This window comes from Helicoverpa zea, chromosome 9 (genome assembly GCF_022581195.2).
Source record: "Helicoverpa zea isolate HzStark_Cry1AcR chromosome 9, ilHelZeax1.1, whole genome shotgun sequence".
Taxonomy (NCBI): domain Eukaryota; kingdom Metazoa; phylum Arthropoda; class Insecta; order Lepidoptera; family Noctuidae; genus Helicoverpa; species Helicoverpa zea.
The window spans coordinates 3,614,305-3,628,262 of record NC_061460.1 but is presented as its reverse complement, the minus strand read 5'-3'; the positions used below and the strand labels follow the sequence as shown (position 1 = coordinate 3,628,262).

The following is a 13,958-nucleotide window of genomic DNA, read 5'->3' as shown; positions in this document are numbered from 1 at the left end:
AATTGACTGTCATTATCCACGTTTACCGCCTAGTTTTTGCTTAATCAATCATGATATGTTGTGCTTAACGCGTGTTGCTTAAGGGTCAGTTTACTGTACTTAGTCACTTGATTGACTATGTGTAAATAATGTCGGAAATAAATTGCCTTAGAAAAGTGGCGCCGTGGTTTTTGCTGGCACTGCTATCTGGTTATCTATTCTGGGGCGTTGAAGCTTGATGGTCTGTAGATATATGGCCTTCTTTATGTCTTATATTAATATTCTCAACTGTTATCGACAAAATGCTCGTCCAAACATTGCGATATCTCAAGCGGAAATCTTGATTGGATGAAATCCTCATTTTCCTTTGTTACTTCCATTATATCAAAACCATTTAACTAGAAACAACTTCACACGCCATTCAGACAAATTCAGCGAATCATCAAACAGATCGGTAAACAATCGCCGTAGAAATACCCCGTCCGGCTAGTTTATAAGCCGGTGGTTAGCGGGGATTATCGCGCGATTCGGAACGCACCCTTTCGGGGCGTCGACCCTCGTTACTACCCACGGCCTGTTAGACGAATCTTTCCTCCAAAAGATATCTTTGCAAAGTTACGGAGGTACCCGCTGAATGACAGTAGGTTTTCCATTGTATTTGTGTAAAGGTTGCCTCCATATACGACGTCATTTGGGATGACAATGAGAATAGAATGGTTTCGTATGGAATACGATTTATTTTTGGTTGACAATGCCTGACCTGGACGGAGCAAAAAAAATCACTTTGCGTAAAAGATGATTGATATTTTGGGTCTGTAAGAGCTGTGATAGTTTGAGAATACTTCAAAGGTACGTAGTATTATTTGCCTTCAATTTCCTCTATGCCGTTTTATGAGGACACATCACCCTATCCTTTAAAATAGAACAAAAACATAGCGTCCTCAATTTAAGTCAGCACGCCAAGTTGACAGTGCAATTTTTACAATCCCCTAAAAAGTCACGGTGCTCATAACTCGTAGAAACTGCTTAACTAAACAAATGGGCACCACGGGTGGTAAGAATTTTTTACGAGCAGCTCGGACTGTCACAAAAATTCGCCCCCGCTGTTCATTCCTAATTCGCGTATCTCGGTCAAGTCTACACAGAGGAATTTATTTAAATATCAGTCACCAATATGTTATCGATTTTATTTCTTTTCGCCGTTAGCCGATTTTTTATAATGCGTTTAGTGGGCATAGGTGATCAACTAAATTTTAATGACGAGTAATTTGGGTTGAAATATTATCTATATTGTAAATCATTTGATACATTTCGGTAATTAAGTGTTCGCATTTCATTTCAAACATCAATTATTTTAATGTCTAAATTAAGAAGTGAGTTTAAAACACCTGAGTCTATAAGTAGCGTGTGGCGTTAAGTATATTAATTACCATAAAACTGAACATGTTTACATTTTAAGGCAACATTATGAACATGATATAAACTCCTCGAATATTAAAAAGTAATCAATTCTTCGAATTGGACCTTTCCGGTTATTGTGTTATAAACTTCTATGATCAACGGAAAAATGAATAATAAAATCTCATCGTTTTGGCGCGAATGAATACTTTGGACTTTTTTCATACTTCACCATTGAATTTTCTTCGACAAGACAAGACGACTCAGCTTAATCAATTTTTCTGAGTTCGTTCAACTGTCTGAGATTTTCCAATCAAGTTGATTGTTCTTAAGATAAAATGATATTCCACTTTCATACTGGAAGGACTCGTCTTAATTTTTGCATGCATTTCGTTACTGATAACGCATTCGATACAAAAAAAGTCGATTTAATTTCGATTGAATACCAAATAAATTAAGATACACTATAAATCACACCGTTAATTATTTTATACGATCATATTTTATTAATTGAAACCAATCGAAAACAATTCACGAAACATGATTTAAGTCACCGTCGTTAAAAATGTTCAAAATGGTATCCTTTATACGCACTTAAATAACTTTGATGATATTGCATGTTTACAGTGTCGTAAATCTGCTGACATTCGAGATTTATTGTTATAGGATGCTGAGGCCACAAATTATGTTCGACACATTTCGGCTTTTGTCTGAATGGAACGATTTTTCTGATTGCTTTTGGAGGCGGGCGTTATAAGTTAGGCTAAGTGTATTGTTCTAAGAATTGTCTTAGATATACCTCCTATAAGACTTTATAGTGGTTTCGTGGCACAAAGACATGCTTAGCTACAAAATGTAATAGAGTACCCATGTAAGAAAAGTACGTTTGGTGAATTTAGTAACAAGTTACCAAACGAATCAATAACTTTCGCGATAAATTCTTAACGATCGATTTGATAAAACACAGAACATAATTAAATTAATATCCGATGCTAAGATAACGAGCTAGCTTGATCTGTCATCTTCAAACAACGCAAGTGCTTAAACAGCTAATAACAGTCGTAAATAACAAACGATTTATACATCAGATCCTGATGGGCGTACGTAGGAAGAAGATTCTAGGAGTTTCGTAGCGTTACTAAATGGCACTGACTCATCACACGTACAAGGTGAAGATGTATTCCGTACAATAAGACAAAGAATAACTAGTGAAACCCTGTATTCATAGGGCTAAATTGTCCTATTGTACAAAAATTGAAAAACATAACCTCCCTAAGAACCAACTAAAGTCCACACAATAATTCACATCTCTCGTGGTAAGGATTGGAGTCAAGTGAAAATATCTATGTTTTATTGCAATTTATTTTACTTACTTCTTCTTTAGCAGCTTCAAAATAACTACCAGAGTTCGAAAATCATGTTCCTGGATTCAAAATCTCCATAATACATAAAATCCGAATCATTTCAGGCAGTTTACTTCGAAGGCAAGCAAGTACAGACGAGAGTAATTTTAGTATTTATACCAGACTAAGTACAAACTAAATAAGCCAGTAATTTGGAAAATTAACATTTAAAGAGCAGGATGTCAAGCCTATACTCAACTCAACACAAATTAACTATAGTAAATCGATAATGGCGGATAAAAAAAAAGAAAAAAACATACAGCCCATGCATATCCTTGGCGTTTAAACCACGTAAGTTTGTAGGCGTACCCAGGCTAGGGCCAAGTTATTATCGTGCATAAATCCATAATGATTGGCCGTCTCGCGAGATAACTGCCTATTACAAGTGATCGGTGCAAATGAGGTGCGTCACTCGGATTTAGACCTCGTTCAGTGTCTAATGCGTTGGCAGTAATGAGAGTGCTGAACTTCGTCAGATTAACGTTTTTAAAAACACGGAGGAAGTAATGCAGCGATGCCATAACCAAGGTAGGTCAGGTGCCTGCTTGTAGGTCAAAGTAACGTACGGTTGGGCGGTATCAAAACGATCAGTACAACTAACGAGGCGTTCGGGTTTCTTGTCAAATCAAAACCAATCTTTCAAAAAAATGTTTATTTTTTTTAAGAGGAATTCATTTTTAAAAAATGGGCTGCTTCCGTATACTATAAGGCGTATGAGGGCAGAACTAGTAACATTCCACGTACCCCGAACACACTTCTTGGTCTTAGAAGATTTTGCGTTATGACATCTCCTCGTCATTTTGTTCTCCGTGTTAAAATCTCATACTGTTTATAATTGTTTCTGTATTGCTTTAGAAATGGTTTGTAAATATAGTGTGTGAAGTAATGTATGCAATTGATGGTATTAGCGAAATGATGGCTGTGACTGGCTGTCTGTGTTGTCAACTAAGTATGGGAAACAGGTTAATGTGGTATGGGCTAGTGAGCATACTAATTGATCTTTAGTACTTTCTTATTATAGTACTACCAAGTTACAAGTGAAAAACTAAATAAAACGTTCAACTATTATAAACACATCATTTTCTCAAGGTTTCAATCGATTTTTGCTAATGTGCCCAGTCTCTCAGATTAAGTTTAAGTTTTTCGGTACCTCCTATGACATACATGTACCAATTCACACTACTTATGTATGAAGCTACGTACGCCTAGTAAATAGGTCGCTAATTTCGGTTGCTCTCACAGAAGGCAGCGTGGCCGAGTGGTCTAAGGCGCTGGTTTTAGGCACCAGTCCGAGAGGGCGTGGGTTCGAATCCCACCGCTGTCACATAACCTTTTGTATTTTTTTGGTTTATTTAAAAAAAAGTATCTTTTCTCCTTTTATATATTGTTTGTTCTAGTTGTATTGTTTCGAATTATCCCATTACTAACAATGTTTTTATTTTTTACAGGTACGGTGTTTTTACTTAAGGCAGCGGAGATTTAGGTGGTAAAGTATAATAATATTCATTTCTCCAACGGCCCTAACCACATGACATTAAAAGAAAAAGAAAAAAACTGCGGTCACTGAAGGGAATTTCCCAAATACCATAGATAAAGCTTGCCATTTTGCATACTGTATTTTAAGCAAGGAAAAATGTGTTCTATTGCCTAGTAGATAAGGGGTAGGTTGAGAGCACAATTAAAGTTGTCGCAGCAAAAAACGGGGCCAGAAATCTGTCATTGCATTTGTCAGTGGCATGCCATGGACAGGGTGAATCGATGGGGTTCCACCATTCCGTAATGGTATTATTTTTTGCTCTGTTTCAATATTTATCTTGTTTTCGGAAGCGTCTAATTATTAGCTCTTATTGTTGTTATTTTATGACTATTAAGTTTTTGTAGTAACAGTTTTTTTCGTGACAAACAATATCGTATTATTTAAGTTTGGGAGTGTCAACTTTGTGCGTTTAAGGTTATCAAAATTAAACGATAACGAAATAATTTCATAACATTGTGAACCATATTTTTTTAAGGTAGTCATTTAAATTCTTATTTACATTATTTATAAATACCACAGATGATACTGTATGTTAACATTTAGGCACATTACGAAACATCGCATTACATTTAATTCCAAAAACAGACGCTTATTTTAGGTTGTCCCATCATACACGCTGTACCAAGTTCAGCAAAATAGGAAGTCAATGTCACACAACTACTCGACCAACCATAATTAATGATAAAACAGCTAAGTACCGTCTACATCATCAATTCCCAGCACATTCTCAAGAGGTTGTATATTATTCAGCAGTTGTCGCGTTTTTCAAGGGCTTAATACAAGAGCCGTTGTTTCATGCCTGTTAGGCCCAAGAGTGTTGACATTGACGACCTCTTCATATGAAATTCAAATTCCTTGAATATGGTGGGGTTAGGATCGTTCGGCGTATGTAAATGTGCACTACACTACACATAATGAATTTGGTTTGGCAGTTCATCGGGTCTTGATGGATAATTAATTGGATTTTCGAAGTTATGGGGAGCGTTTTTGGGTTGCAAGACATTGATCTTGTAAAGTATAAATCGAAAATAGGTAACTATGAAATAGGAGTCGTTCCTTGTAAATCTCTGGTAATCAGTTACATCCGGTTAGACTGGAAGCCGACCCCAACATAGTTGGAAAAATGCTCGGAGGATGATGATGGATAACTATGAATAGAAGTTAAACCAAGTGAGTGGTACCAAAATGATTATGTTGGCATTTGTTAACGAGCTTAATCAAATAAGAACAATTGTAACAAGAATATTTTAAAAGAAAAGGAATCCCAAAAAAAAATGAATCTGAAATAGGCCTAAGAAATATTATCGGAGACATAAAAAAAGAAAAATTCCAACGATCATCCATAGATTAACACTAACAGAAATCCATCGCGTTGTCACAGCAACACCGATCGGTCTCACGGCGAGCCCGTCAGCCATTGATTTGCGCCAAACTATTTGTATGCGAAGTACGAAGCGGCGCTCTATCAGTCAGATGCAGCAGAATACAAGGAATTCATAGTGCGTACTGTGTTAAGCTGAGGAAATACAACTCATTATGTGCTGACTTACAGAAGGGAATGGAGACGAACTTGAGAAGACAAAATTATCGTTTTTGAATAAAGGATTCAAAAGAAAAATTTTAATGATGAAGGTATGCCTAATCGTCGTATTAGCCATGCTATAATTGACGGAAAAAGTAAAGAATTCAGAATGCAATCAAATAACATAACTTAAGAACGTTGTTAAACTGATCAGACAGGTAAAGCATACTCATGGTTTTAAGACAATTCTGCTATGAAAAATAATCCACCATTGAGCATATTCACCAAGCCGTATGCAGTTACAAACTAACCGTACAAGCCAAGTATCAACAAGTCATAGATCTTTGTTCAAATCCATTAGACATTCTACTTGCAAACAACATGTTTGTTGATACCCAAAACAGTGTGCAGCTAAGCTAAGGAAATACAAGCCATTACGAGGACTCTATATATAGCGGCGACGTTCGTCCGTCGGTCACGTTCGTACCCCATTAATACTTGTAACTAAGACCGGGCAAACACTGAACTTGGGCTTGTTCAACACTGTGAAACGTTAAAATTAATATGTGTGCTCAAAGTAATGCCGTTTGTGCGAATTGTAGTTTCGATTTCAATATTGAATTGCGAAGCTTTGAGGCTAAATAATCTCTTATTCAGCGTGTTGTGGGAGTATTGTTGACTACACACGAGTGTTTGCTTTATAAACCGAGACGGTCCTTTACTGAATTTGGTTAGAATCGTACTTACGAGTAGTTTAATGGTAGTACTCTTACTGTAAAAGATTTGTATAAGACCAAGTAACTTCTTGGGCTTGGAATATCTTTAAAAATTTATTATATTCAATCCTATACTATATTTGAAAATTTTCTTGACAGTGTTTACTTTATAATTCTCTCTGCATGTTATAGGGAATTCTTTCTGTGTGGTCCAGTGTGCCCCAAGACTTGCACGCACATTTCAAGATCTACATGTCGCCACTGTGAGAGATGAATGTGGCAAAATATTGGGCTTTTAAAATAGTTCGATTGCCATCGGCTCCCAAAAAATAAGAAGGGCTTCGGCTACCATCTTGTTACCGAACCACAAAAACTTCACAGCCGTCAAACCATTTCATAGCTTATTAACCCCAAACTTACCATAAGGAATCACCATTAACCCATCAAATAGCTTAACTACACCTTATTAGTCTTCGTTATCTCGTCACTCGACTGTCGTCATTTATAATAATAAAACGAAGCTGTCGGCTGTAAAACAGACTCGTGTGAACTGCAATCAGTGCTTCATGTAAACATGAGATCCTTGCCACATGTGTTGATATAACTTTAGAGGCTGTCGAACGATCAGAAATAGACGCAATGTGGTCGGATTTGGCGGACCTTTTGATTGTTTGAACCATCGCTGAGGTTCTCGCAGATTGAGAAGTTCAATGGTAAGAGAGTAAGTATTTATTAGCTCTTAATCACTTTCTTTACTTGGCAAATCAGTTGCATGCACAAATTGTTCATAACATTACATAGATACGAGTGGATGCCGAAAAATAAGGCCCTGCCAAAGTCAGGTAGCATACCAGCAATTTAGTTAAAATGTACATTGAATATAAATGATTCACTAAATAGTAACCACATGCTCGTGTCAATCATAAAACCAATAAAGCTAACGGTGTATAAATATTTCCTTACGAATGTACATATACCTCAAGGTAAAGTATCAATTAAAACAATTCCTTCTAAAGGTAGTTTTTCTTCATATCAATGTCGTGTTCAGTTCATATTAATTCGATAAGAGACAATACCTTGGGTGGACAAGCTGTCAGAACTATTGGCGGTAGGTGATGGATTGACATGACACTATGCTGAGAATTTAAATTATTCAACTTGTGTTATTCAAGTTTGTAAGGTATTTACTACCTTTTACTGATTGTGTATGCAAGAATCAAAATTAGGCACATTATTTAAATCTGGACACCTGGTTACGGTATTTGTCAGTACTAAGATGTCTCTCTTAAAAATGTTCTTCACATTCTTGCTTCGTATTCATTTGTTTCACAGTAATTGTTGTTATTCGACCTTCAGTTTTTTGCCTCCATAAAAATATATCTGTATACAAATCAATTACCTGTTAAAGTTTAGCAACACGCACGGAGCCATCCATCTTTCTCAAATCAACAATTAAGCCCCGCATTCTTTTGCGAACAAACAACGGTTTTTCGTAGTCCTCCATTTTGCAAACGAGTTCCCACTGAATTAATGTTTTGGGCAATTAAAATTTTAACTCCGCCGACCTTCAGGTGAATGTATAAAAAAGCAACAATTATGGAAGGCCGTACGTTTGCAGCCTTTGGTCTGTATTCCGGCGATGCATACCGTTTTAACAGCACCGAATTTTGTGTTTTAAGCTTTGATCACTTTGTAATTAGTCTTTTTGTCTGTTCGTGTCGTCTTTGTGTTGTTAGACACGGCTTTTATAATTGCTGTTTTATAATGCTGTTGGTATTTTTGCTGTGGTCTGTGTCCGCCATGACAGATTGGGTTTTCACAGGCATTCTGTTATGCAAGATGTTTATTTCTTTTAGAAAGAAAATTAACCCTAACAATCTTAATTTGTTCTGTACAATCTAGATCTTAGCAGCTGTAACATAAAAAAATATTCACATATTGAACACGTGCGAAGTACACATGCTATTGAAATTCTATATTGCTCTAAGGAAGTAAAAGTAAAAAACACATTAGCTTGACGTCAAGTCAAATTAAGGGAAAGGTGCTGTTTAATGAGGTTCTCTGATGACGCACTAGTGTAGGCACCTGCTTCTGCATAATGCATTGTTACCTTATTACTCAGTGTTATTATTGCTACCACAAGATTTTCAAATAAACAGGGTACTTACATATGAAAAAAGTTCATGACATCAAAAAAGTTTTTGAATTCTTTGGTGGAGTTTATAGTCAACTTTTTTGGGAATGACATTATTTTTGTAGGTTAATAATTATATTCACATCATCTACCATCTGTTTGTTACTAACACACTTAACGTATCCTGATTATCCTCATAATGTCCAGATACCAGCAGCATTTGCAACCATTTGCACAAAAGCAGCAGCTAACATTACAAAAACAAAAAAAAATCTATTAATTATCAAGACAAATTTAATTTAGACCACAGTTGGTACTAAATAAAACGTTCCAAGACTCCAACTACGCTTATACCCCGGCTTCATTCAGCACGTAACATTTATTTTGTCTTCATTTACCGGTGTTTTATTTCTATTTCCTTCGTAGGAAACGGGGAATGTTCGTTTGGTGTCGTAAAAATAATATCCATTATTATAATTGGGTAGCCCACGTGCTGCCTCTATAGTTTTACGTCTTGTGTCGGATTCTTGCTTGCTTCCTCGTAATGGTTTTCCTTTGTACGAAGTTAATTGAGAGCATTTTTGGGGAATTTTATTAGTCGTCCTTTTGATTGGTTTGACTTTCTATTTGTTTGTGCCTTTTTATCTTTAGTTTTGTTGTTTAAGTAAATTAGAAGTTTGTGTAATACATGATTAAGTTCTAAAATCTGTAACAACTCATTTTTGATTTGACAAATAGGAGTGATTATTATGGTTAATACTGTAGGACATTATGTTTGCTATTTAATTAAAAACTTTCTTGCTGTAGTTTTAGTTTTTTCGATAAAACGTGTTAGCTAATTACTGTTAATTTAATGTTGCAGGAAAACATTGTTGAGACCCTCCATGTAGTTTTATTGCCCCTTCAAGTTTTTATTCTCTTGAAGTTTCGTAGTTAAGCGGGCTATGTATCTTATTTCTTGACAGGAATGCAATTTTCTTTCCTCTTAAATTAAATTGTTAATTTGCAACAATGTAAGTATTAGAAAAAGATGAACTGATGCTTTGGCATAGTAGGTCTCTTTAGCTAAATAAAGTCTTTCTGTCAATTTACTTTGTCGTAATAATCTTTGATATTAAGCGATGGGGAAAGTTTAACGAACTACGATCATTAACTTTACGATACGATTATTAACAGAAAGCATGTGTGATTCCCGTTATACTTAGACCATTATAGATAGCTTCAATAGACTTTATGAATAACTTCTTCTTCTTAACGGTTTATCCTCGTCTTGTAAAGGGGTCCTTCTGTATCTTCTTCTTCCACTTCGCTCTATCCAGGACATCTTCCTCTTCCAGGAATATGTAATATGAATACCTTATAAATAACTAACTACGAGTATTCATTTCCCTGTTTCATTATGGTAGAAATCTGTGCTAATATTATAAACCTCATTTGTTTGTTTCTCAGGAATTTCTGGTCCGATTTGAAAAATTCTTCCATATAGCCCATTTCTCGAGGAACGCTATGGGCTAAATAGTTTTCACGGTAAACTTGAAAAAACCGCTGTCTGGAGCTATTGCTAATTATGAGTTGAAAGTATACCGATCGGATACCAATAAGTTTATAATAAGGAAGTACAATCGTTGAGATACAAACAATTCCATAGAACCCTACAATAAAGTATTTTCCTGGAAAATCTAAAGTACGCACATAACAGTAGAATATGACTAGTTGTAGTGCTCATCTGAAGGGGTTTTATCAGGAGTGCATTAAGTACTCCATTTATCTATGCACCTCGAATGGTATCAAATACTTAGGGGAATTTACTCAGTTCATAACAAAGAACTTAGTCATCTAGGGCTAAATACACGTGAGAGCTAGCTCATAGACCTCGCTAAATACTTCATCCTAATAAAAGTAGATAAACACAAAACAAACTTTTAGCCGGCCGATAGTTTGTTTGGGCTCATAAATCAGTATGAAGATGAATGTTAGCAAGCACATACCAAAGACCAGGTATTTTGCCGGCATCAGACCAACTAAAAGCTTTAAATGTATTCAAGATTTTCTCAAAAAAAAAAAAAACCCACCATCGATGCAACTGTCGGTTGACTGTTTACCTCTAGTGGGCGGTTAGGCTTTCTATGAAACCAAAACACATCATATTGTGTACAGCTTCTAAAGCTATAAGCTTCTCTGTTACTTATCTCTGATGAAAACTTTTTCATAATTCGCTTGCGTCAAAACCTATGGTATGATTACTTGTGTTTTGTATTACAGCCTATCTGTAACTTGTATATCCTAATTAACACCTTAGATTAGCCAACCTAAATCCTCAACTTACAACTACCACCATCAAAGAGTCACCCAAACTTCCTTTCGTTCCGCCCATCCAAATACCGGAATAATTGCTGTTATTTTTATCACAAACACGGTCATAAATAATTCATTCAACACAAGCCATATGCCACGAACACATTAATTATAAATTTAGATTCGGCATTATACGCTTTAGAAGTAAACGCGCCAGCGAAACGTGAAATTATAGGTCGGTAAGCGAACTCGCGTATCTTTTATCTCTGTCGTTTGTTATAGTGGTAGAAAAAGAGGTGTAATGTCGAGTGTGGTGTTGTCACGGTGTGTTGGGCAGTAGGGAGTAGATAGAGGTGATTGTTAATGATACACTATGATAGACAATACGATAAATTTTAGTTAGGGATCGTGGATCTATAGAGTTATTTTCTATACCCGCGTCCCGTGGAATTACTGTCCTTACCTGGATAAAATATAGCTTATGCCACTCGTGACTCTTCTGCAGTCAGGCTAGCCAGTGGCGGGGAGATGGCTAGGCCGAGTGCCGAAAGCCGACCGCGTAGCTTTTATCTCTATCGTTTTTTATAGTGGTAGAAAAAGATGTGTGATGTCGAGTGTGGTGTTGTCACGGTGTGTTGGGCAGTAGGGAGTAGATAGAGGTGATTGTTAATGATAGACTATGATAGACAATACGATAAATTTTAGTTAGGGATCGTGGATCTATAGAGTTATTTTCTATACCCGCGTCTCGTGTAACTACTGTCCTTACCCGGATAAAATATAGCTTTTGCCACTCGTGACTCTTCTGCAGCCAGGCTAGCCAGTGGCGGGGAGATGGCTAGGCCGATTGCCGAAAGCCAACCGCGACCCAGCAATGATTCTCGTCGCAATCAATTGCTGCAGCATGACGAGACGAGAAATTATCCAGCAGTAGACCAGGTGTGCGCTAGAATTCTGGAAGATACAGTATGATCCATAATATAATTAATGTTAGGTAATTCCATAATATTTCTACTTTTTCATTCAAAATTCAGCAGTCGACGACTTTTCAGAACTTGTTAGTAGTTTTCATAAGACTGCATATTATGAGTGCAGCTACGTGCATGCAGTCATGTCCGTTCATTAACCACGGAAGTGTGACATATTTTTAAATAGATAAAAATCTAATTAACATAAAATTATAATTTTACGTAAGTAGTCCAGGTTTATCACTCAATGTTGGCTGTCGATATCTACTATAGTTCGGCCATTCAGAGAATGCGTTCCTGACACGTCGCGATTGAACTGACGACGTAACTTTGCAATGGCGTTGCAGTTACGATAAAAATATTTTTGCTGGTTGTTTACCGTTTTAACAATTGAGGAGCATTAAAACAACATTATTATATCAATAATCAATGAATGTTATTACGTCGTCAGTTCAATCGCGACGTGTCAGGAACGCATTCTCTGAATGGCCGAACTATAGATAAATGATCTACATAATTACTATAATTAGATAAAATCATCAATCTTGATACATATTACCGAGATATCTGATCTTTTAAATTAAACTGTAATGCTAGAAAACTATCTTTAAGTCCATTTACTTAACAAGTTGAGATGTAAGGAGATAATGTTATCAATAAATGCTACCCTGATATAATTATTGAAGGTCGATAAAGTCTACACATAACTTCAATGGAATTTGAATACCTTTATCAATTTATAGTAGGTATAAATATATTACGGTAGATTGGGCCCTTCCCCAAATTAATAGGCCCCTATCAATTGAGCGTTAAAATATGCAAATAAAATTGACGAAAATAGCCCCACGCTGGCAGAATGACACGCTGTAGGAACACCACGAGTTATGGCATTTTCTTTGTTTTTATGTGATCGTCAATGTTTCTTACCTCGTGAGGGTAGAAAGGTTACATTCCACTCCAAAGCACTTTTTTACATTAATCTAAAATACATGTTCTTACACAAATATAGTTTTGTAAGGTTGTGTTTTATGTTACTACTTAGTAATAATGGCGCCCAGACTGATTTTCGGCAACGGCGACTGATTCCCAAGGAGATCAGCCAGCTATACAGGACTTATCAAGCACAGGTTCACTTTCTATTCCTTCTATGTCAAAGTCCAATGGCATCTAAGTAATTAAAAAGACAAAAGACAGTAAACACATAAAGAAGTGCTCCAGTAGGACAATCGTCCACAAAAACGTTGCAAAATTCACAAAAACCATTGTCATCCTACTCCGTAATCCTATACTGAAGCGTTCAGGCAATTAGCGGGCTCGGGAAACCCGGTGTCTAGTTGCGGAGTTTTTGTGTCAAATGAGATGGAACGCCATACCACAGCTACACTGCAACAGTATTGGGTGACGTTGAGGAAATTTACATTTAAATGCTGATACTTTTGAGTTCCTGGACTATGTTGTAATTGGCGATGCTGGGAACTGGAAGGAAGGGTCTCGTCAAATGACTTTCGTTTATTCTAGTGGTATACGGTACCGAAACGGTGTTCCTAGTTAAATACTGTGTAAAAATGTATGACCCAAATATAATAATTTATTACGGTTACACGATAAAACAAATGGCTGACTAAGCGATAAAACAAATGAGTGAAAGCTACTTGAAGAGGGCTATCGTGTATTTTTATTTCAAGTCTTTATAATTATTGGTAATGTTTTTTATTAGACCAAAGCTAATTTACAAGTTCGAAGTTATTTTACTGCTAATTTGAATCTGAAATCTGACAGGCAAAAGCTTTACCTATTAGCACTTTGTGGCCGACGAAACAAAACTTAAAAACCTTTCTGTTGTTAAGCCTTGGTTCTCGTTAAGTGGTAAGTGGGTTACTGACCGCGGTATAATAATGATAACAGAATGTAAATAACAAATAACGATGTCGTAAACTGGACACATACTCGTAATGAAGTCACCTTTAACTTCACTACAAAGAATTTATTTATCAAAGGCGTAAATA

General features: G+C 36.3%; 1 protein-coding gene and 1 non-coding gene across 3 annotated transcripts in view; both read left to right on the top strand.

The window, feature by feature from the left end:
• Positions 1 to 13,958, top strand: part of LOC124632966 (caskin-1) — a 274,853-nt gene that overhangs the window by 114,622 nt on the left and 146,273 nt on the right. The gene's annotated exons all lie outside the window — the stretch shown is intronic.
• On the top strand, positions 4,025 to 4,104 carry Trnal-uag. Its single transcript has one exon. It is a non-coding gene; the product is annotated as a tRNA-Leu (tRNA).